Source organism: Mauremys reevesii, linkage group 2, assembly GCF_016161935.1.
Source record: "Mauremys reevesii isolate NIE-2019 linkage group 2, ASM1616193v1, whole genome shotgun sequence".
Classification (NCBI taxonomy): domain Eukaryota; kingdom Metazoa; phylum Chordata; order Testudines; family Geoemydidae; genus Mauremys; species Mauremys reevesii.
Window position 1 is genome coordinate 182,399,218 of NC_052624.1, and position 25,497 is coordinate 182,424,714.

General features: G+C 40.8%; 1 long non-coding RNA gene across 6 annotated transcripts in view; it reads left to right on the forward strand.

Moving 5' to 3' along the window:
- LOC120398758 overlaps window positions 1–25,175 on the forward strand; it is a 347,241-nt gene extending 322,066 nt beyond the window's left edge. For all 6 annotated transcript variants that reach the window (XR_005594682.1, XR_005594684.1, XR_005594685.1 and 3 more), the window contains one exon: window positions 20,801–25,175. This is a non-coding gene — a long non-coding RNA (uncharacterized LOC120398758). The remainder of the gene's footprint in view (window positions 1–20,800) is intronic.
- Window positions 25,176–25,497: the final 322 nt, after the last annotated feature.

The window sequence follows — 25,497 nt, forward strand, 5'->3', positions numbered from 1 at the left end:
CAAGAGATTGTGTTTTAATGCAGTGGAACCTCAAATATAGTTTAGTTTAAGCTTTCTGCTCCTTTTAGAGGGCTCCACTGTATTTGAAAATGAATTCAAGTGTCTGAAAGTTTTGACAGTTTCATTAGGGAAGGATAGTCCAATCCAAATTACTGTAACTCACTTAAAATTGAAGTTAAATGTTTTAAGGGGAGTGATCTGATAAATATTGGTTTAAACTAATTGGATTTTCAATAGACAAATTACTGCAGTTTTCTCATTACTTAGTCTTCTCTAAGGCTATCATGTTGTAATGGAGAGTATTCTTCCCTGTAACACAAAGCCGAGAAGCCAGCTTGAAGCTGTTCACTGTTTTTGAGCCCTATTCACCTTAAGTATTTGAGAGCCTTGGATGAAAGTTGCTATGTTGTTGCAAAGTGGTTATAATTTTTGTTGAAAGTATACAGTGTATTTGCACAGGTTTTCTCTTCCTTTTCCTCATTGCATTGATGGAGCAATTGGCATGCTGCCACTCACCCATCTCTTCAGAGAAACCAACCATCTAGATAAGCATAGGGAAAAATAAACCCAAAATCACCCCCCCACACACACACTCCCCAAGACCTCAGATTTTATACAGATGGCAGATTTTTTTAATGAAAATCTGTGTGATGCTCTTTCCAAGTGAGAGGGGAAAAAATGCATGTCATTTCAGAGTCAGTTTATGTGTGAAGATCATCTGTTAATTGTATCTAAATGGGAACTAAATGACCATAAGGGTTATTCATTGTAAATAACAGCATTTTAAATAACTTTGTCTATAATAAGAAGCGGCACTAATCCAGTCCGTTGTAAGATTCATTAAAAACCCTTCTCCTGTGGGCAGCAGTGCAGGCACCATCATTTCAATTCGTAAAAATTAGCACATGTGTGTTCCCAGCACTAGTTAAGAAGCTACCATTCAGGAATGTCAAGTTCGCAGGCACTGCTGAAAAGTAGCTCCTCCTCAATAACATATTCATTAAGGTACAATACCATATGGGCCTGAGGGGTGGCAGAGATGCTGAACAGGTTCTTGTTCATTAATACTGAAATATTTATATGAGCAGCAATAATAACAGCATCTGTGTGGTATGAAATTGAATGTTGATGCAATTAGATAATTACAATTGTGACTGTCAATATTATGTAAATAACACCAAGATATTCTTTCTTCTAACTTCGTACATGTGGAGAAAGAGAGAGGAAATTGAGTACACTGGTACAGAATTACTGAACTATTTATTTTTCTGACAGAATACCTTGAAGCAAAGATTACCTGTGGGTTATTTGTTGGTCCAATTTAGGAGAGTTCAGCAAGTTGTAGGAATGAGGTATGCAGGTGTGTGTATTTTTGAGGGGAGATTGGATATCTCTTATGCATGCAAGTTTGTCCATCCCAAGACACTTTCAGTCAATGCATTGCATTCCATTTAATTATGCTGCTGCTTTTTTGTTACCTTTTGAATAGATAATTTTAAATGGCTCTCTGTAGGGATGTTCGTTGTGTCTATCTGCCTATCAATCTTTCTATTTGAATGCAGAAGTATTTGATTAGTGTATTTAAAGTAATAAAGATGTCCACAGTAGTGTCACATTGATTGATTGTAATTATAAGTCTTTAATGGTTCCTCCAGTTTGGTCACTCTGCTTGCAGATTGTAATTTTATGGTTAAAATAATGCCTTGCTGTCCGCAGACTCAGTAATAAATTTTGGTCTATCTTTCTTTAATGACTCTGCATGCAGTGGAGTAATCCCAATAACATACATTATCTTTGCTAAAGAAGGCAGTGACTTTCATAGAGGTGATTAATGGATTTATAAGGGCTAGCTAAAAGACTGACTGGGATCACACTAGAGGTTATCTTGGTTACGCTTCTTGTGCATTACAATAAGCAGAAACATTAGGCAGGCAGTCTAAAATAACTGATAGTTTTCATTCAGTCCCTCTTTTCCATATCCATGTGGTAAATAAGAGCTGATGAATATTGTGGGAATCAGACTATTATGGCAAAAGGCTAAGGATTTGGCAAAATCCAAGAAATCCTTCAGTATGCGATTGCTAGATCTACAAAACCAAAACCAATTCAAATTCTCGGAGCATTTTCTTTTTAAAGAACAGACAATATGTTAAATGCATTTGGCATAACCGGTTTTAAAGTATGTCAGTGGACATACGTTCTCCATTGGGTTTTCAATGCCAGTTTGGCCTGATAATGATTGCTGCTGCTCATCTGAATTTACTTTTCTAATATATCTGGTTACAGAGGGAGCATTCACAGATAAAATTGGATCTTACTATTTCTGAAAAGTGTTTAATATTTTGCCAATGACCATAAATTAAATTTCAGAGGCAATAATGTAGGGACGAGAGGGCCACACGCACACAAGTGTCGAGCTCCATATACAAGTATATGCTTTAAAAAAATCTGATTAAAATAATAATAAGGCAACACTGTATTATTATTATTTATTATTTTATTGGTTAATGAATTTGTAGATAGCACCTAGAGGCTCTAGTCAAGGATCAGCGCCCCCCTGAACTAGGCACTGTACACACACATGACTTAAGCATGGTCTCTGCCTGATAAGTAGCAGAATTGTTTTAAATTCCTGTCTGAAATGAGCTCTTCACAGATGCCACTTCAGAAATGAGCGTTATTTCTGAAAAGATGCAGGTATACAAAACGATTGTGTTGGGAATAGGCACAGTAATCCCCTGTACTTTACTTCACTCTTTGTGTATGTGCAGAGTTTGATCCTGCAACAGTGAAGTCAAAGGAAATTATCCCTTTACATCAGTGAGAACAGCATAGGATTTAGAGATTATTTTGAAATATAACCCAGACAATAGTAAAGGATGTCACAAATGTTAGAAACATTTGCTCCCCACAGCAAACTGCCAGTTCCAATATCACATCCTGTTAGCAGGCATGAATCACTCCTGCAATCCCTGATTAGCTAATGACAGGACAAAGCTGACTAATGTTTAATATTAAACAAGGAAGGTTCGCTAGCATTTCACAGGACAAAATATGCAATATACAAAAGTACCTTTATCCCTAATAAATGCAATGCTTATTTTCTGGGGGGGGAAGCGCAAAGCAAGATTTATATAAAGAGCACCTGGACACTTGCTAACCAGCTTGTATCACCATTCTTCTACTTGGGCAAAACAACAGCATTTGTTTCCCCTGCTAGGAAGTATATGCTTCCAAAAGTAGCAACATTTGGTTCCTTGACCAACTCGCCCAGGCCCTAAAATTACCTTGAATTCTATCATCAGATCCTGTTGATGATGCTGCCTTCTTGAATATTATTTTCTTTTGACTACCCTTTAATTCAGCAGTTTTTTCCATCCATTTATGCATGGGTTCTGGAGTATATCCATCATGAGGCTTTCGTGCAGGCTTTTTATAGTACAAATATGTCTTCTGTTTCAGCCTATATGCATGCTAATCCCACCCATAGCCAAGTGCATGGCTTATTTGCTTTACTGAGATTTCTTTGTGAATTAAGATTAAAAGTATTACTGACTACACATTTAATGCATATATATCTGCACATCCTCCCACTTTCATGGACAGAGAGCCCTCAAATTGTATTGCTTGTGTGTGAATGTGCACACGCTTATTGAATCTAGATCTACCAACAGAAAGGCAAACTGCATGACCAGAGAAGGTACCAGCAGTGTTATTTCTGCTGTCACAATTTGATTATTTTGCTTTGTTGTTTTTGATAAATTAACACACGCTCATGTGTTCTACATGATATTTTTTTTAAAAGCCTGAAGGCTTCTGTTTAAAAATGCAGGTTAATCCTTAGAGGCTTTCAAAAGCATTTCTGTAGCATGCTACTAATTAAGATAAGGTTATCATTTTTAAGTTATACCGGGAATGCAATTAGCGCTTCTACTAAGAACTGGAGCAATCAATTTTATACAAATTATTCAGATACAGTAAGGTAGAATGCAGTTTTAATAGGACAAGAGCCCATACTGTGGTTTTATTAAATATAATGTAGATTCAAATTATGACTGAACACAGAATATACAACCTATCATGTACCAAGAGTCCATGTAGCCATATTTAAAATATTTTCTTAGATTGGATTAATTCAGGCATCTTCCTTTTTTATCTCTCACTTATTCAATGACTAGTATCATTTTTTATCTTTAAAAGTGTATTTTTTTTATTACTGGCCAAAATGAATATTTAAAACATAGAAAACAAATCTACAGAACACACAGTGCAAAGCATACAGATAAAGATCAGCTGTATATGGTTATATTTTCTGTAGCTACAGAAGACAGGAGATCAAATTCATCCCTTGTGTAAGCAGGAATAACTTGCTTGAAACTAGTAGAGTTGCACCTGCTTACATGAAGGCTTTATTTGGCCCAGCCTGTAGTAGTATAGGCAATATGACCACTTTTGTAATCCTGGCCAAACTTTATAAACTGGATCCTGTGCTGGATAAGGAACTAATATTTTAGTGACTTACTAACTCTCATGTGTGTTTGTTTATTCATTAAGAGAGATCAATTTCCCAGGCATAGGGAGCAGTAGGAATACAAACTACAAGTGTATGAAACTGTGGAGGAGTTTCACAGTCTTATTGTACAGTGTTGCATTTCTTATCTCTACGTTGTGCCCTTCTGGCTTTATCTTGCAAGCAGAGAATGTTTGCTCTTTTTTGTTTTTCCAGAGCAGTCTGATTTACTACAGTCATATTTTGCTCAAGTGCTAGTTGCTCCTCTATTTTGTATCAATTAATGTTATTGATTATTAACTATGGTAAACTGCATAAAACCATTAAAACCATTGTAATTATCCTCCATACAAACATTATGATATCAGGAATTCAGAATTAGATTACATTTATAAGAAATCTAAACATGTTAATCTCTGGAAATGCACAATTATGGCACCCAAACAACCTTAACTCCTGCATGTAATGACTGCATGATTAGTGATTAACAGTATTTGTAATCCCAGGTTGAATGAAGCTGACTTCTAAAGACAGATACTTTGGGTACGTCTACAATACGAAATTAATTCGAACTTATTCTATTTGAATTTTCGGAAGCGATTTTATACATTCGGTGTTGTGTGTCCCCACCAAAGCGCGTGAATTCGACAGAGTGCATCCACAGTACCAAGGCTAGCATCGAATGTCAGAGCGGTGCACTGTGGAAAGCTATCCCACAATTCCCGCAATCCCCGCCACCCATTGGAATTGTGGGTTAAGCTCCCAGTGCATGGTGGAGCAAAAACATTCTCGCGGGTGTTTCCGTGTGTGTGCCGTCACTCACTCCTCTCTCCATAAAAGCTACGACAGACGCCATACTACCAGCAGATGGTACTGTGAATCTACCTCGCATGTCCTCTCGTCTTTCTTTCTACTCTTTTATCTAACCATTTCCTGCCTTTTTTCGGCTACCATGAACCAAGCAGCACAGCTTCCGCCGCTAACTCTGCTCTCCCGCTCTTGCATCACTAGCTAAGTTTTCCATGTTGTCTGTCCTGGGCTCGTGTGCAAGCTACAGAAGGCAACAATTCCTCACCGTTTTTCAGCCATCGTGAACTGAGCCGCACAGCTTCCGTCGCTTTTTCCATGATGTCGATCCTGGGCTCCCGTGGAAGCCACAGAAGGCAACAATTCCCTGCCGTTTTTCAGCCATCGTGAACTGCGCCGCAACTTCCACCGCAAACTCTACTCATGCTTCTGCCACAAACTCTGCTTTCCCACTCTTGCAGCTCTAGCGAGTTTCCCGACTCTGTGAAAGCTACAGAAGACAACAATTTACCGCCTTTTATCGGCCATCTTGAACCGAACAGCTCTCCTACATTTTGTGCCCTTTTTCCAGGATTACCCATGCGGGTGCCATAGCGTGGCAAGCATGGAGCCCACTCAGATCTCCACTGCAGTTTTGACCATTGTAAATACCTTGCGCATTATCCAGCAGTATGTGCAGTACCTGCAAAACTGGGCGAGGAAGCGACGGCAGTGCGATTACTATACTGATGAGGACATGGACACAGACGTTCCTAGAAGCACAGCATGTGGCAACTGAGAGATCATGGTGGCATTGGGCCAGGTTCATGCCGTGGAACGCTGATTCTGGGCCCGGGAAACAAGCACAGACTGGTGCCATTGCATAGTGTTGCAGGTCTGGGATGATTCCCAGTGGCTGCGAAACTTTTGCATGCATAGGGCCACTTTCATGGAACTTTGTGACTTGCTGTCCCTTGCCCTGAAGCGCGAAGACACCAGAATGAGAGCAGCCCTCACAGTTGAGAAGCAAGTGGCCATAGCACTGTGGAAGCTTGCAACGCCCGACAGCTACCGGTCAATCGGGAATCAGTTTGGAGTGGGCAAATCTACTGTAGGGACTGCTGTGCTGCAAGTAGCCAACGCAATCATTGACCAGCTGCTATCGAGGGTAGTGGCTTGGGAAATGTGCAGAGCACTGTGGAAGGCTTTAATGTGCTGGGGTTCCCTGACTGCGGCGGGGTGATAGATGGAACGCCTATCCCTATCTTGGCCCCGGCACACTGGGGTGGCCAGTACGTAAACCGCAAGGGGTACTTTTCCATGGTGCTGCAAGCACTGGTGGATCACAAGGGACGTTTCACCGACCTCAATGTGGAATGGCTAGGAAAGGTGCATGACGCTCGCATCTTCAGGAACTCTGGTCTGTTTGAACAGCTGCAGGAAGGAACTTACCTCCCAGACCAGAAAATTACTGTTGGGGATGTTGAAATGCCTATAGTTATCCTCGGGGACCCAGCCTACCCCTTAATGCCATGGCTCATGAAGCCGTATACAGGCACCCTGGACAGTAGTCAGGAACAGTTCAACGATAGGCTGAGCAGGTGCAGAATGGTGGTTTACTGACTCAGTTAGATCTCAGCACAACTAATATTCCAATTGTAATTGCTGCTTGTTGTGTTCTTCACAGTATCTGTGAGAGTAAGGGGGAGACATTTATGGCAGGATGGGAGGTTGAGGCAACTCACCTGGTGGGCAATTTTGCACAGCCAGAAAACAGGGCGATTAGAAGAGCACAGCGGGGCGCACTGCACATCAGAGAAGCTTTGAAAGCCAGTTTCATGACTGGCCAGGGTACGGTGTGACAGTTGTGTTTGTTTCTCTTGAAGTTACCCGCCCCCTATATATATGAAAAGAAATAAAGTGAACATTGTTTAAAAACTGTTCTTTATTATTTGTTGCACAACACATCGAGAGAAATCTGAAGGTAGATCGGAGAAGGGGGGGTATTGGGTTAGGGGGATGGAGGAGGAGGGAAGGACAAGTCCAGAAACCAAATCAAAAGTTTGCATATGCCAGCTTTCTGCTGCTTGGGCGATCCTCTGGGGTTGAGTGTGTGGGTCCCCGTAGCCTCCCCACTCGTGTTCTGTGGTGTCTGGGTGAGGAGGCTATGGAACTTGGGGAGGAGGGAGGGCAGTTATACAGGGGCTGCAGTGGCAGTCTGTGGTCTTGCTGCCTTTCCCACATTAGATCCACCATACAGTGGAGCACGTCAGTTTGCTCCCTCATGAGCTTGACCATAGCATCCTGCCTGCTCTCATCGTGCGCATCACTCCTCTCTTCGTGTTCCTGTAATGCTTTACGGGACTCCGCAATTGTTTGCCTCCATGCATTCAGCTGGGCCCCATCAGTGCAGGAGGACTGCATGAGCTCGGCAAACATGTCCTCCCGAGTTCGTTTTTTTCCCCCTTCTAATCTGGACCAGCCTCTGGGACGGAGTAGTTAGGGGCCGCGTTGAAATATTTTCACCTGTGGGAGGAAAAAAAGGGAGGGTAGTATTTTAAAAGATACATTTCAGAGAACAAAAGGAACACTTTGGTGTGAGAAAGGCATCACACATGGCCAGGCCACAGAATTCAGTTTGCAGGCAACCCAGGGGCATGCAGGGTTCTGCTTCTTCTACATTCATTTCAATACTTTCAAAATGCTGAGCCCCCTTTCCCATAGCAAGCAATGCCTGGTGGATTTGCCTTATAAAAGGAGAGCCTGCGGGCTCTCTGGGATGATCACTTCACACAACCCCACCCTTTCCCCCCCGCACCCACCGTGTGGCTCCAATGAGGCTCTGAGCAGGGATGAGCCCAGTGCAGCTGGGTTTTCCCCCCAGCCCCCACCACATGGCTCCGATCTGGCTCTCACTCACCAGAAGTATCTTCTCCAGGGTCATGGTCCGGGAACCCGCCTTGGGAGTGGGGGGAGGCTATTGGCCCCAGCGTTAAGAATAGTTCCTGGCTGGAGGGGAAACGGATTCCCTACTTGCCGCCTATGCACTGTCCTCCTCCTCTTCGTCCTCCAATGACCCTTCCTCCTCGCTCCGTGCCACTCCCCCCTTGCAGCTGTCCATGGACAGTGGTGGGGTGGTGGTGGCATCACCCCCCATAATTGCATGGAGCTCACAGTAAAAGTGGAATGTATGGGGCTGTGACCCAGAGTGCCCGTTCTCCCTGGCTTTTTGATACGCTTGGCTGAGCTCCTTGATTTTTGTGTGACACAGCTGTGTGTCCCTGGAGTAGTCTCTTTCCATCATGGCCCTGGAGACTTTAGCGTACGTATTTGCGTTCCTTTTTTTGGAACATAGTTCTGCCATAACAGACTTGTCTCCCCAATGTGTGATGAGATCCAGTACCTCCCGTTCGGACCATGCTGGAGCTCATCTGCGAATCTGGGACTGCGTGATCTCTCGTGATGGTGGACTCTGCATGGTCACCTGTGTTGGTGGACTGTGCTGATGTTCACCTGTGCTGATGGTGACCAAACAGGAAATGAAATTCAAAAGTTCCCGGGGCTTTTCCTGCCCACCTGGCTACTGCATCAGAGTTGAGAGTGTTGTCCAGAGCGGTCACAAGGGAGCATTCTGTGATAGCTCCGGGAGGCCAATAACATCGAATTGCGTCCACAATACCTTTAACCTGGGATTGCAATCTCGATTTAAGCGCTACTCCACTTGCCGAGGTGGAGTACAGAAATCGGATTAAAGAGCCCTTTAAATCGAAAAAACTGGTTTGGTCGTTTGGATGGAATAATTTTTTTTTCGAATTAACTCGTCTAATTCTGAAATAACAGGCTAGTGAGGACCAGGCCTTTTTCACTTTTTTCTCTCAGGGCAGAGTTAAGGTTATTTGGGTGCCTAACCCCATCTCCAATTCAACATATTTTTTATCTGACAATGATTTTCAGTGGCACAAGTGCTCCTAAATCACTTAGGTTCTTTTGAAAATCCCACTTTGTGACTTGCTCAAGGTCACACGGGAATTCTTTGGCAGGGTCAGGAATTCAAGCCACATCTCCCAGGTCGTAGTCCAATATTTTACACAAGATTATCCTTCATCTCTATATAATAGTAAATAATGAACTCCTTTGGAATAATTTACAATGTCTAAGATAATTAGAAACACTATTATTTTATTAGGATAGGATAATCGAGACTGCACCTTCCCAAAACAATTTCTTTTAGAATGCATCTCTGATCTAGGGGAAACAATTTTATTAATATTTAATCAGGAGCACAGTTATTAAGCTTTTGGGGGTTGTACCACAGGATTTACTGATACAACTGTATAGCCATGTGTGACTGCAGTTAATTTCATTTTTGGCATGTGATTTCAAGGTGGAAATATTGCACGTTTTTGTGGCCACAAGCCATCACTTTATCAGCCATAGAGGTTTGTGGCTGAGAATAGTTTTTGCAATATTCCTATTGATCTCATGATAAATAACCTGTGCCTTCAGTGTATTAGCACAAAGAAGCTCAGAAGGGAAATAGAGATCTTTTGAACTGAAAGGTTCTCACTACTTGATTAATTTAGAAGCACCAAAGCAAGATATGTAGACATCCATATAATCTGAATATGATGATATACGCACAATATGGCATTTAGTCTGTTGAAATTCACTTTAAGACTCTCAGTATTTGATGCACCCAATCTTTAATTTGTTATTCTAACAAGGAATAGAATGTACAGTCTTTAATTCAATTTCACCTCCAGTGTCAAATTGGCACTTTCTGCAAGAATTCTGAAAGAAAATCTTTTCCCCTTGAAATGAACACATGCTACTTTATTAGCCAAGAGCCAGATTGATTTCTTTCTTAGCTAGTTTTAACAATAATATGTTTGGGTTCAGTGCAACAATTGCTCCACTATATAGAGCCATTGGTAAGAATACAGCTGTACTGCATATGCTCAAAAGCTTTAGACACCAAAAGTGAAATCCTGGCCCATTGAAGTCAATGGGAATTTTGTGTCAATGGGAATCCCAAGGCAGTGGGTACCTTACACATGCTCTGTTGAATAAAGAACATGGCTGCACTATTTTAAAATACTTTTCATGTAGCCTGATGTGAGGAGCTGATGAAAAAGGTTGTGTCAAGAATTCAGGGATGATCTACTTCTAGAAAATCTGGATCTAGGGCAGATTCACTTGCTGCACTGTTAGTTCTATAGATATGTGGATATAGATCTAGATGGCTATAGATAGCAATAATTATTTAATTGCTAAAACTCATATTTTAAGCTATCAATACTGTATAAACTTGTGTGTGTCTATGTATGTATCCAGTATGGCCCCAAGTGTAGCACTGCATGTGTCCTCATGCTAAATTATATGGTCATTATGTAACTTTAACGTGGCTTAAACAAATCAGCTGTAATGAGGCAGTCTCATTTAGGTACAAGTGACCAGATCAGTCCACTGTGGAGCAGCAGCTGTAATTAGATGAAGCCAGGCTGCCAGATGTAGTGTGTGAATGTTGAAAACTCTCCCCCTGCACATCTGTTCATTCAGGTATTCCGTCGTTCTGGAAGGCACATTCAGAACTTTGCAAGGAAGATTTCAGAACTGGAGGTTGAAGACTTTCATTACCACCACCATATGTTTACAGATGAAGTTTATTTCATCAAATACATGACTGAAGATAAATTGTTGTTGTGGAAAAAAATTCTGTGCACTAAACTTAAAGGGACTGATAAAAATGTGCACATACTGCCAGCATCAGTGTCAGTTTCATTTAGTTCATTTGAACATGCAGTAAATATATAGCTCAGTTAAAATATTTCAATAGTTACTTGCGGGTTAATAAATCTCTGTTGAAACAGACGTTAAATATTTGGTGCAAGTATATAACCGCTTTACGTTCTAGGATTAAATCTCTCAATATACGGCAGAAATACTTGAAGTGAAGTCCTGGCCGCATTGAAGTCAATGGGATCAGGATTTCACCCTTGGAGTGTCAGAATTATTGCTGTATAAGGTGAAACCAGCTTAACCCCATTGCTGAACCAGAGCATTTTATCTGGTTAAGATCTATATGAGCCAATGGAAACCACATTGGCTATCAGACTATTCCGGAAAGGGCTTTATCGTGTCCTGGAGCTGTACCCTCAATATCATTGGTGGAATAAGGCTGTCATACCAGTACTGAGATCTGTTCATTGTCTTGGAAATTGGATAAATAGCAAATCTTGTACTTTAGCTCATGAGATGGTGAGCTACAGTCTCACATCACACAATTCAGCATGAATGCCAGCTTGAAGCTTTTGTTTTGCGATTTAAAAATGTATATAAAACATATGCATGAGTTAATGACAGTATAATACAAACGCTGGGAATCAACATCCAGTTATGAATTTCAGATTTGGAGGAATTGAATTTGCTTCTAAATGGCAATGAAAAGCAGAAAACATCTGCAAATGACTTCCTGCTGTAAGATGAGAGACCAGGAAACATTCATCTTGTTGTCAATAGTTAGTCTTAGAGCTCTTCAAAGTTTCTCACAATTGCTTACAAGTAAACATATCTGTACTTCACAAGCTAACAACATGTGGCTCTTGCCTCCATACTCTCCTGCTAGTGCAACATCCATTTTCTGGCTACTGTGGTCCTGATTCAATAAATCATCATTATTCATGAAGAGCACTTAAGTATATATTTAAGACCTGTTGAAGACAGTGGGACTTAAGCAAGTGCTGAAGTGCTTTCCTCAGTCAGGACATATATTTAGTTTGAGGCGTTTAGAGTAGTCTCTGAGTTGGTGCTTTTTCTTCCTAATTTTTGTATGAAGGATACAAAGTTAAGCACACAAACCTAAGGAGGTTTCAGAATTAAGTTTGCTTGCCCACTTCTGCATGTGCATTATGATTCAGTCTTTAATTACCGGTATATGATCACATACTCTTTTTTTCCACAAGACGGCTGCCTTGTAGTGCACAGGATGGATTGCTCTCACTTAGTGACCAGCTATTTAATACTTTGGTTTAGTCTCCATTTTTCAGTGTGTGGCTCCTTGCCCTGTTTACTGCACACTATTCAAACCCAGATCTGAAGACAGCATTATTAATTTCCTCATCACCTTTTTTATGGTGCACTACATTAGACCCTTTTTTCAGTTGCTCATAATTATGCCAAACAAACTATTTTGGCTGAAACTTTTCAAAAAAAATTCAGGCTCATGCAGACAACCAGCATGGAAAATTTTAACCTAAACAGTGTGTTTGACAAAGTTATAAGCAACTGAACAAAAAAGAGCCTATATAATCTTGTATGTATTATATAATGAATCCCATGTTTGTCATGTTGCCCAGCTAACCAGAGTAGTGAGAAGAGCAAGCAAAGTTTGGTACTCTGGTGGTTCTCACTTCCATTTCTGGAGGCAGTCTTCGACTTTCTTGCCATTTGGCCCCTGACTTTCTATAACTCTTGGACGCTTGTCATGCTATCTTTGTTTACAGTAACAACCATGGAAAAGTTACTTCCTGACAGTGCTGCTGAAGTCTAAGGTGAAAATATTCACAGATGAAAAAACATAGCTCTTCCACTTTGCACTTGGAATGTGTTCCATGTAAAATACCAGTCTAAAACTGGGTAGTTAACAAAGGGAAAGCCCTCTCTTGCCCAAGACCAAATATTAATCACTTTGTCAGCAATTTCACTAAGAAGCTGGTCATAGTGTGTTTCAGTACAGTACACTTTGGAGAATACAATTTGTAATCCTAAAACAGATATCAGTTGGTTATTTAATTTGTATTCCTATGCAGTGTGAATTCACCAGGCAACTAAAGGCAGTTGTTCTCACCATGAACTCCTAATTATTGTGCACACAGATCTTCAGTCTCCATGGGGCATCTCCTTTACAATGATTTCTTCTGGATTGTAAAATATGTACTGGAATCTGTAAACTTGTTTGTATAAGGAATTCATAGTTCACACTATATTATTTTTTATGGCATCTCCGTACCATCTAGAACATATTGTGTTCAGAAACATTTTGTGATACAGGTACTACAAGCAACAAGGCATCCAAGGAAGAACTGATATTTATAACAGATCTTAAATCTGGTGCTTTTATACTAAATTCTTAAAGTTTGGGACCACCACTGAATGGCTGTATTGTAATTCAAGACTTAGGGCCCAATTCTGTCCAGTGGTTCAAGTCCCTTTGACTTCAGGCAAAGTCATGTCCATGTAACTGAAAGCAGAATTTTGGCCCTAGAGTCAAAATCAAAGCTATATGTGAAGCGGATGCAAATTCTGATGGAAATCTTTGGGTCAAATGTAGTGGTGATGTTATTGGTGGCATAAGTTATATATTTGGATGTGGTTTGATCAAAAAATGAGCACGGAGGCTACGTAGTATAACTAGCACCAATTTAATATTCACCTTTTGTGCTCAATAAACAAAATTTACTCTGAGGAAATAAAAAGGGAAACATAGCAGTGTGAAAAATAAAGCAACTTTATCTTCTATCCTCATGTAAATTGCATTTCCAGATACATGAACACTCTCTCTTTTCCGAGTCCTCTGTTTATAAATTAGGCTCATCTTGCACACCCACTGTATATCGGAATTAGTGCCAGTCACAGTACTTCAACACCAACTTACACCCAATATGTATCTTACACCAACATTTACATTGCTGCTGAATTTGTAACTCAGAGAAGAATTTGGCTCCAGATCTTACAGAGTGATTGGTTACAGAAAACAACTCAGAGTGAGTCTGAGTAATAATGGCAGTTTGAACCCTAAGAAGCTTCTATCAATGTGAAGTTGGTATTTTTCATCAAGGGTGGAGGCTGCTCTCTTGGCTACATTTACCTCATTCGTGGTGCCATATCTTTCCCCAGTGAAACTCTAAATCACAACTGTCCTCCAGCACCATAGGTGAGGTTTCACTTCAGACTCGGACAATTTACCCATGCTTCAGTCACACAGCGCTGAAGAATCATAGACTCAGGTCTTTAAAGTGTTCAGATGCAGCAATAGAAACACAGATTCATATTTAAATCTTTTCAACTATGTGATTATGAGAACTGAGTGAATACTGAAGGGAAAAAAGTAATAATCATTGGAGTTTTTAAACACATTTATTTTATCTTTGTCCCAGACCCATTTTGTGTTTTCTGTCCACAAATGTTCTAGGGATTGAGTTTACTGGCAGGAAGGAAGTGTTTATGGAACAGTAAATTTTAAGGAAATACTGCAGAATATTCATGGTAGATGAATTTCAGTGTCCTAATAGCAAATATTCACATTGGAAACCTAATTCTAAGTGTTACAATCAATCAGGGAATAAAAATATCCCATGTGACCTATCCTTTCAGTCAAAACAGATCAGATTTTGAATAATTGCTACACGCTGTTCACAACTGAACTGCAGACCAAGAATTATTGAGAAAATTGTTTAGAAAGTAATTTTGAATAACATAAATTCAAGTAAATTGTGATCTGTTACTGGATAAATTTCAAAAAGAGAGAAGATTCACTGAATAATAGTTATATATTATTTGCCTATCCCTATTGATGATCGTCTCCCATTCTTTTCCCTTAATGAAAGTGTGGAACTTATATTGACCATAAATTATACATTCTCAATAACATATTCTAGAAAAAATCAAGTTTTCTGTGTATTCTAGCAGCATGGGGCTCAGGCACAGCTACTGAATCATTACAGAGAGGAGGGCCCTGAGTTTCCATCTGAAGAGATGTACAACCAAAGCGATATCTTCCAGATGAGACCATGGTCACTAAGCATCCCATGGCATTCTATGCAAAGGGTAGGTGCCCTAATATTTTGGCCAACATCCTGCCTGGCTCTTTACTAGCGCCATGTGTAGCATTGAGGTTTTGTTCACTTGTGGCTGAACAAGTGTGTGTTTTGGTTTCAATCCACAGAGTTCACCTACCTTAGTTTCACTTTGAGGTTTCAGGTTCAGTGACAAACCCCAAGTTTTGCCTGGCCATTGGGTTGAAACCTCAAGCATAACCATAAATCTCTCTCCAAAGCTTGTATGGAGGGAGACAGTTGACTGAAAACAACTTAGATTCACTGAGATTTATGACCCATTGAAGGCAATCTGGGCTGAATTTTCAGTGAACCCTTCCTTACAGGCTCAAGGGGGGCTTTAGAAATCTTGGCCAAGTTTTGGATTTGTAATAAAACTAGTAACCAGAAAGTTCATCTGATTTGCACATGTCCATTAGTGATATTCTGGTTCCTGGGGAATTTAGAATTTCTCTCCAGTTTCAGTAGGATGTTTATTCCTCACTTCCTGCCACAGGCAGTGCTGCTGTGTGGTGTTAAAAAGGAGTTACCTTCCACCCCACTGTAACAGCATTCCATTGGTGGATGAAATAACTCCTGTATTTACTGCATATACACTTGTAGTTCATAAAGAGTATAAAGCTTTTCATGCTGAAACATGCTAAACAAATGTAAGCCATGTTCCCATAGTGAGATTTAAAAGAAATCAACATTTCAAAAATGTCCTACCTAGATTTTACACGGCATACTACACAGATGTTGACTTACATGAGCAGAATGGTACATTAGTGATGAAAAGATTCAGAAAATCCAGTTGTTTTTTACATGTTAATTTTAACACCTTTAAGCCAAGTCAGTATATGAAATCACATTTCATATGGCAGGCATCTAGTCAAATGTGATTGCTTAGACTTAAAGGGGGAAACCCACTTGAATGCAAATAAGGCATCAGTGGTCTGGCTGTACCTTTGGAAGCGACTTCCTGAAGCAGTCAGTAAAAGCAGAACTTTGCAGTGGTTAAGCAATAGGGTTGCCGTGATCAAGGCTTCACAATAGTGGAAATAACAAAACATAATGAGGTAGGGTCAACTGCTCTGCACTAATTTAATGTTTTGTTTATTACATTGGCCTGCTTATAGAATAGCTTTCTGGGCTTAATTGCTTTTTCTGTCATAGGAACTGTAACAAAGGTGGTGGTCTTTCACACTTGATTTGTACAATACTTGTAAATACTCAATGTGACATTGCAATTTCTTATTGCTGTACTTCCTTTGTGACTTTCCACAGAGATCCCCATTATTGTTTCAGTACCAGTTCACTTGGGCATTCTATTTTTTTCTCTTTATTCATTAGGGAAGTACATCAGTGTCACAAAAGGCTGAGTTTTTAAAACCCTCTGGTCTGTATTTTGCTTTTGCTTACACTATTATAAATCAAGAATAATTCCACTGAATTCAAGCGAAGCTACAACTGTAAAGTCATGGTGAGATGAGAATCCGGTCTCCAATTATTAAAATCCTGCAGTTAACCCACAGATCGAAAAGATGTACATTAGCACACTGGCTTAATAAACTGATCTATTTTGAACATGGTTGGTCATATAAAGGAGACCATCAAGACCCACAAGGACCACTCAACACACCTCAGGATACTGTGGTACTTTTCACTCTCTTGAACTTGGGGCCATCTAGATGTTGGTCCAGTCTTTGACATAAATTAAAGCAAACTGAAGGGGTCTGAATTGGCCCCTCTTCACTGAGATAATCTTCCTGTGGTCAGGTACACCAACTTTGCATTGCTAGAGTGGTGCAAAACTGCCCTAACACAGAGCAGGATCTGGGCAGGAGCAGCGCCAGAGTTTCTGGCGCCCTAGGCAGAATTCGGGGGGGGGCGGCATTTTGTGCGCTCCCCATGGGGAGCACGGGAGCTTCCGGGTCCACTCCCATCGCGCCGCCGAAGAAGGACCCTCTGCCGAAATGCTGCAAGCGACAGCGGCAATCATTGATCTGCTCAATTGGCTGCCGCTGTTTTCCGCGTCACGTCGGCAGAAGGTCCTTCTTCGGCGGCACGATGGAAGCAGAACCGGAAGCTCCCGTGCGCCCCATGGGGAGCGCACAAAATGCCGCCTCCCGAATCCTGGCGCCCTAGGCGACCGCCTAGCGTTGCCTAATGGAGGCGCCGGCCCTGGATCTGGGATCAAATATTTGGGGACAACTCTTCATACATTGGCACCTTAAATTGCATCTGGGAATTATTATTATTTTATTTATTAATTTACATTGTGGTAGTATCTAAAAATGTGTTAAGTGCTTTCCAGGCATTGTACAATCTAAAAGTCTGCATTGGAGCACAAAAGCTAATATGCCATCCAGAGGTGCCTATTTGCCCCCTAAATTACCTGTGTTGTGTGCACAGCTGCCTGTTTCATTGCTCAGTGCTTGGGTGGACTAATGTTGCAGATTGCAACTTAGGCCTGGTCTACACTAGGGGAGGGGTTCAAACTAAGGTACGCAAGTTCAGCAACTCGAAGTACCTTAGTTCGAGTTACTTACCCGTCCTCACGGCGCGGGATCGAAGTCCACGGCTCCCCCGACGACTCCGCCACCGCCGTTCGCGGTGGTGGAGTTCCGGAGTCGACGGGAGCGCGTTCGGAGTTCAATATATCGCGTCTAGATGAGACGCGATATATCGAACTCCGAGAAGTCGATCGCTACCCGCCGACCCGGGCGGGTAGTATGGACGTACCCTTAGGTGCTGGGCTTGAACAGAGAAATAGTGATTTTTTCAGACAGATGGTTCCAGAACCTGAATCTGAGTTCAGGAGTTAACATATTATAGATAAAATCATAGTATCCAACAATAACATGAGACTGAAATATTGAAATCAAGGATCTCTGGGGGCTATGGTTGCTCCTGTTTCTCCCTAGCAAGGTTTGGAAATGCAAATGACAGGACCTCCTGGTTGCATCTGCAGATATTGCTGGGCACAATTTCTGAGGCCCATTAAAATGTATCTTATGGTGTTCATGAAAGACATTTGATTAGCAGCCTAAAGAGATTGAAGTCCTCTATCCACCAAACAGGTTCAGTCCAGGCAACAGTAGTGAAATCTTTCCCACACTCTGCCCCATCAATGTGTCTCAACTCTGGCTTGCAGTGACTAGCTTTAGTGTGAGTGAGTAATTCAGGCTCTGTGCTCATTCAGTCCTTGATGTTTCCACTCAGATGGCCAGTTTTGTGTTGTGGGCTAGGATCTGAAGTGAAATCTCTGGACCATTTTACCATTAGATGGGGACAACTTTCAGACACAACTGACCTGAGTTGGATTCAGTTAGGTGACCAACAGGAGAAAAGTTCCACGTTTCATTACCAGTCATTGAAGTCACTGCACCTCCTCCATGTGAGTGTGTAATATATAAATATAAATATATATAATATATATAAAATACACTGTAATTATGCATGGCCAGAACAGAGAAATGACCTAGTGGATAAAACAGGAAAAGGTCATCAACTCACAGAGACAAGGATTATGTATTAGAAACGAATAATAAAGGAAGATGAGCGCAAAAGGAACTGCTAACCTTTATGTCTGACTGTTAAATGAGCTCCAGGGGTACTTTTGCTAGGATAATGAGGATGAGACTTCTGTCCACCCAAGACAGCTACTTTAGTCTTGTTTGCCAAAATTTTGTAGGGACTTTGAATATATCTCTTCCTGGTGCACATCATCCACTGCCACTACTAGTCAATAATGCTTCCCACTTATCTTGTGGAAAGCTTGTTTTGAAGTCTTCATCATCCAGATTAAACCAACACTGCAACTGGAATACAAGTGGCTAATTTTAATTATGCACTGGCCACAGGCCTGAGTTTGTGTGCTGATGTCAACACAGCGATGAAAAAGTGATCTAAGTGTAACTGGTCGTGCCCTGTATAAAAATGTCTTTTGATAGTTATATAATGTTCTTATGATGTCTGTGTGTAAGACACTAGTCCCCAGAGTTCTCTGCACAGACTTACTTTGCATTTAGATAATGTTGTATGTGGACCTTGGCTCCTCATAGGTGCAGCCCTTTGAAAAAAACCTTTCTGTCAGGAACCAATGAAAATGGATACTAACTGCCTTGTGCAAATTCTTGTAATGTGCCATTGCACGAGCAGCTGGGAAGGTTGAAAGCACACAAAAGAGCACTCTTCCATGCTTTTACTCCTCCTTCCTGCCTGAATGCTATACATATCTTTCTTTTGGGGAATTCTGTGCTTGAGTGCTGTGATATAAACTTCACAGCTTGCAGTGAGATCTCGTGGAAAACAGCTGTGTGTGCTCATGGCACTATCCTTTTACATTTTCCTGACATCGTTTACAGTTCCAGTATAAAGAGCCAGGGAGTATGGCATCGTGTGCCACCTGCTCTGTCATTTTCACAAACCTTAGAGTAAAACAAGCTTCAAACTGTTAACTGTGTTTGTTGGATGATAACCTTATGCCAGCAGTGATTCCATCAATCATCCAGATCAGCTTCCCCCCGACCCTAGCTAACCACTCCCTCAGTATTATGCTCCTATAGGCATGATGGTAAAGCAAGGAAGAATGTTAACCTCTTGGAGACCTGACAGCAAACAGCACTGTGAGGTTCCGGGGCCTTAGTTGGGCATTGCAAGGCCTGCTGACATGCTAGTAAGTTAAACACTGTGGCAGAGCACCTCTGGAGGAACTAGCTGGCCAGAGAGATCGCCTGTTTTGTCAATGCTGAGAAATCTAATCCTCAGCTTCGATCGGAAACTCTCATCACAGCAATGTTAGAAAAAAACAATACAACTGTTTACAAACACAATATGCCCCACTGCAAACAAGAGCTGTGTCACATTCAGTAAAGCAGGAGACACCTTTTGCTTGTTTTTCCTGACTATTTGTGGGACAGGTTGTTTAGTAAAATCACCAATTATGACAATGATGAATTCAATCTCTGTTTCCATGTTGCACTGGGACAGGCTTCCCCACCTTAGTAAATCTAGCCTGTGGTGCTAACTGGGGAAAGGAGAAGTCTTGGCAAACATCTTATTAGTCTAAAATAAATTATTCAGAATGCAGGTTTGGATACAGATTGCAGGGAATGATAATGGAATTGGTTTTCTGAGCCTGTTCAGGCTGTAAAGACATGGAGTATGCTTTTCAGGAATTCACTTAAGTGGAATCAGCTTTGTGTAATGCAGCCTAGAAGTAATATTGCTGCCATCCAGCTAGTGTCCGTGGAACAGCATCCTCTTAGCACTTGAAGTATCAGTAGTTTATATAGAGATAGATATCTAATTTTTTTGTGTGTGATTGTTAAAAAAGGAAATTCTAGCCGCTAGAGAGGGGCATGCCTTGTTCAGCATATTTTTTGTTGTTCGTTGAAATAGTTGACCACATCAGCATCCAATTCGGGTGTGTCATGTGGTTTCTCATGTGATGCTGGGCTCCCTGCGCTTTGGAGAGTGAGCCTTTGTGACTCGGCACTCCTGGACAGTAACATTCAGCAACACAAGAGACTTTGGGGGAGGGGGAGAAAGAGCCCCCACAAAAGCCCAGAACAATAGAAATAAAGTTGAATCAATTTATTATTATATATATAATAATTATTATTAATTCTTAACTCTTTGGCTTTTATTTTTCATTTTGGGTCTTCCCGTTCCTCTGTTCCTGCAGGCTTCGAGCTGCGCTGTTTGGAAGAAGCAACGTCGTCTTCTCTCACAGCTACGACGCGGCACCGCTCTCAGCATATCCTGCTTTTTTCCCCCATTTACCTGGGCGGCTTCTGCTGTTTCTGTTGCTGCTGCTGGGGCTGCTGCAGTTTCGCTGCCTGTGCTTCACCCTGGCATGTCTGAGTCGGGAATCACTCGTCTGCACGCTGCTAAGGAAGAGCAGCGATGGAACTCTGGCCACATTTTTTTTTTCTGGAAGAGAAGGGTTGCGATGTGGGGTGGGTTTTTTTTTTTTTTTTTTTTTGAAAGGTGGGGACGTTAATCCAAAGTGAGGTGGGAGAAAGTTTAAAGAAATATTACGCAAAATAATCCAGCACACGACAAGGGCATCAGCAGCAAGAAGCCAGCCTCTGCTGCTCGAAAGGATTACATGGGAAAAGCCACAGTGGTGCAGTAGTGTTTCACCTCAGCATTGTGCTGGAGATGGATGAATAAGGTATCTGATATGTCCGCCTGTAAAGGCAAAGCTATGGGAGGAAGAGAGCGAGAGAGCAAATGAAAAGGAAGAAGAAACACTGTATTCTGTTTGTCTGATTCTGTGCGTTCTTATTCTAGAGATGGTTGCATAATTTACCAAACAATGTGTGGACGGAGGGACTGTAAATTGTAGTCTGAACACTCCCGACGCTGTCAGGGAGGGAACTGATGGGCTAGGTGACTGCACTGACATCCCCAGGGAAAACGGCCGTCATGCAGTATATATTTATATATGTATGTGTATCTCTTGTGTGTCCATGTGTAGACATGAAAAAAGGCATTTCTGACCAATTTATACAGGAAGTTTGTCACTTTGCTAGATCAGACTTGATTACAGCTTATATTTTCAGCTACAACTCTGCACCCATTTCCTGAATCAGAAGGTGCTTTGTGAAAACAGACGTATGCAGAATTCTTTTAAGAAATGTGAAAGCAGCTCCTTTTGATTTAACACCTTGAAGCACTGAATCTTCTGCACTGTGCGAGAGGAACTGTGTGGGTTTTGTTTTCTTCATCTTAAAATCTTTATAAACACAGCTGTATTCAGTATGGTGAAAAATTCTATATTGTAAATAGAAATGCGATCAATCTAATCAAAATAAATGTATCCCAGATGACTGCTAGACCAGCTGGCTACCACAGTCTTCAGATGGCTAAATGCTCAACTGAGATAGATTCAGCATTATATTTACTACTACTTTTTTTAATTTCAAAATCAGCCTATAATTAAAAAAAGATTCTTGGTCCGGTTAAAAGAGGCAATGCTCCACAACTGGCAGTGCATCATTCTGAAATGGACACTGATATTTTTCATTTCTGGACGTGCCTTTGGAAGATTGTGTTTTAGAACAGATGGACTTGTCATCATACAGACATACTTAGTATGGTGAAAACTAGTAGACAGCTCAGGTTGGCCATATCCATGTAATGTGCAAAATGAAGTTAAGGGAAACAAATGCCGCACTCAAGTAGTGGAGACTTGGTAGGATTTTTAGCAACTACCTACTGTGAGTGTTTTGGGGTTTTTTAAAACACGAATCCAAAACCCATAAAGTAATCTTAAAATTTGTATGAGGGGATTTCCCAATAGTCATGGTGAGCTATCCTGCAAGATGCCTGCCTGGGCCTTCCACAATTTGTTACCAGGTCTACAAAGGCAGCCCTGTATGTTGGATTATATTTAGCCAGCTGTTGGATAACATTCCTGTGTTGTGGGCGGAGGAGTCTTATTACTTCCAAACTGTAGTTATCTGTTTAAAGGAAAAATAGTTTTAGAAAATACATTGAGCTCAGCTGAGGAGTTGCACCTCTCCTGTACCTTTCTCAAGTGCTGTGTTTCCAACCCAGCCACTTTAAAACAAAACTGGGAGGAGGAAGAGAGACTTTAACTCAGAGCTTCAAAGCTGCAGAGACAAGCAAAATGTCAGCAGCTTGTAATTAGCTGCTCATGGTTACGTCAGTGACTGTATCTCTCCAAGAATAACTGTGATGTGTGCCACAAAGTAAGGAAGATAGTCATAACCTAGTTATCAAGCCTGGTTCAAACAAGAGCAAATGGATTAATGAATCTGCTGTGTTCATAAATCAAATATGGATGGATTACATATATGATTTACTGAATTCTGTATAATTGAAGGGTGAATTAGGAACTTGCCAGAGGGCATGTTCACTAAGTAAAAGTGTGAATCCTTTAAAAAATGCAGATGAACTATCCCTGAAAATGTCTTTAAGGGCTCCATCTAGTACAAGCAACTGTGAGACACTGACGCATGCTACAAAGGAAAACACCAAGAGACACACGGAGGTGCTTAAAAGAAAGGGAGTAATAAAACACAAAGCATGCTGAAATTCTGTTTTGGCATTACAGATTTGATACTAAAATACCACCCCAGAGAAGACTTATTGTGATCTGACGTGGTTTACATTGACTCCTCTGTTTGGGTGCAAAAAAAGAAAAAAGATTTTGTGAGGCTCAGTGCAACATCTTGGAGCCAAGCAGAAAACCATCAATACTGCAGAGTACCAGGAATGCTTGCTTTTAAAGGGACAAGATCAATCCATGCTAGGATCCTTCTGTACTCTGCAATTATTTTAGGTCTATGTTGGCAATTCAGCAACATTTAAACAGTGAGATTGTGGGGGGTACTTAATCTGCTCTGATTGGCCTTTTTCCACATTGTTGCTGTAAAATATTTACATGGCTTTTATCCATACACCTTACAACATTCAGTTTGCATTTCTGTTTGTGTTCATGCTGCACAATTGCTACAAGCCTGGTTTGTTTCCATATTCCCAGCAGAAGTCAGTTTCAGTTCAGCTATGTTTATTTAGCTCCTTAATACACCAAGATAGATAGATTGTATTTTGCAAACACAGATTTTTTTTTCTTTTTTTTTTTTACTGCGAACACAAATTTGTAGGAGGAGATGACTGTACATTAAACCAATACCTCTTTGAAATGCATGTAATATAATTTAAAGATACTTAATTTAATTAATAGAAGGTTACAAAAGCTGGCATTGTCTGAGCCTGTTTAATTTACATCTTAGACTTAGTCAATGAGCATAACCTGCCTGATCGGAATAGTGTATTCTGTGCGCCCAACAGGGTGGAAGACATTATTTTGTTTGTGTTAGTTCAAACAGCTGGTCATTAATGCAGGACCCATCTCCAGAGTGAAGTGCTAGTGGACATGAATGGCTCCCTGATTAATGCTGCCCCTCGAAGGGTCCTTCATCCAGCAGCGATGCTTGCAGCAGAATAATGCAGCATGATTTGATTGCGCTCTAGCAGGGTAGTATGTCATTGTGTCACCAGGCAATTGAGGTTATTATGGAGCAGGGCAGACAGACGGGACAGTGGGGTTACTAGACCGTGGCATTTTTAGAAATACAGGCCTGACCTACTTAGAGTTATTCTTGCCGGCTGGCAGCTTCATGGTGCATGGAGTGTCCTGATAGGCCGAGGCTGTTGCTAGGGGGAATTAGCATGAATTTTTCCACATACAGACTCGGTGATTGAATGATAAAAGCTGACTGGAATTAAAGAGATTCGGTTCAGTATTATGCAGATTTATCTCCCTCATTTTTCTCTCTCAAATGCAGAAAAAGGAGCAAAAGACAGTTTGTTTCCATTTATTCTTTGACCTATTTTTTGCAGAGGAGGGCAAAAGTTATGAAATGTTAATCATTTACTGTTTTAATGTCTAAAATGATGCTGCCTAGGGTAAGATATTTAAGTTCATAGACTGCTTGGAACAGGTAACAGATTAGGGTTTTTTTCCTCTCTCTCTCTCCTGTGCACTGCACTATTTTGAGGCATGCATCTTTCATGTACTGTATATTTGAACTCTGTCCCCTTTAGAAGAGAATGAAACATGTATATAAATTTTGTTCTATCCAAACAACTGGCTTGTTTAAAAGAAGCTATATAGGATTCCCAGTTTGGAAAGGAAAACATAATCCAGCTTTTATTGCATAACATTATTCTTGACTCTTTTTAGCTATCCTTGCTTCACAAAATTAGTCTGTTTATGTTCCTGGATGAAAGTCTTCTCCCCAGTCTCTGTCTCCCATATGCACAGACACACCTAAGATTTCCTATAGAGGACAGTGTTGTGTGTAGTGTTTATCTGGAAAACTGTTTGCATACTGATGACATATCTGTACTGCATGTACAGTAGATACTTATAGCTGGCCTGTGATCAGTTTGATAAGATAACCTCTTCTGGATTTCCAAATAGCTTTCTGTGTTCAGTTTGGAACTGGATTTTCTCAGTAGCTCTTTTTTTATACCCATCCCCTTAAATCAGTGTGGCGGTGTTTTTTTTAACAGAATTCTAACCTCCCTTCAAGAGGCAAATAAAAACAATAGTCAATCAAGACTTCTTTGATGTAATTGTGAATATTTCCTTTGTTGTTATCACTAATTATAGAAAATCTGTGTTTATATCACAATTCTCCTCTGTTATCCTTCTCCATTCAAAGAAGTAACAATCTTGTGCTTGCAATTTTAAATTAATTTCCATGAATACATGTTATGATCTCACAAGCAAAGAATTATAACTTCTTGAAATAGAGGGAAGAGATGGAATGTGGGAAAGAGAGACAAAAATATTTATTTGTAAAATAAGAGTGTGACTGTATGATGAAAGGCAAGTTGATT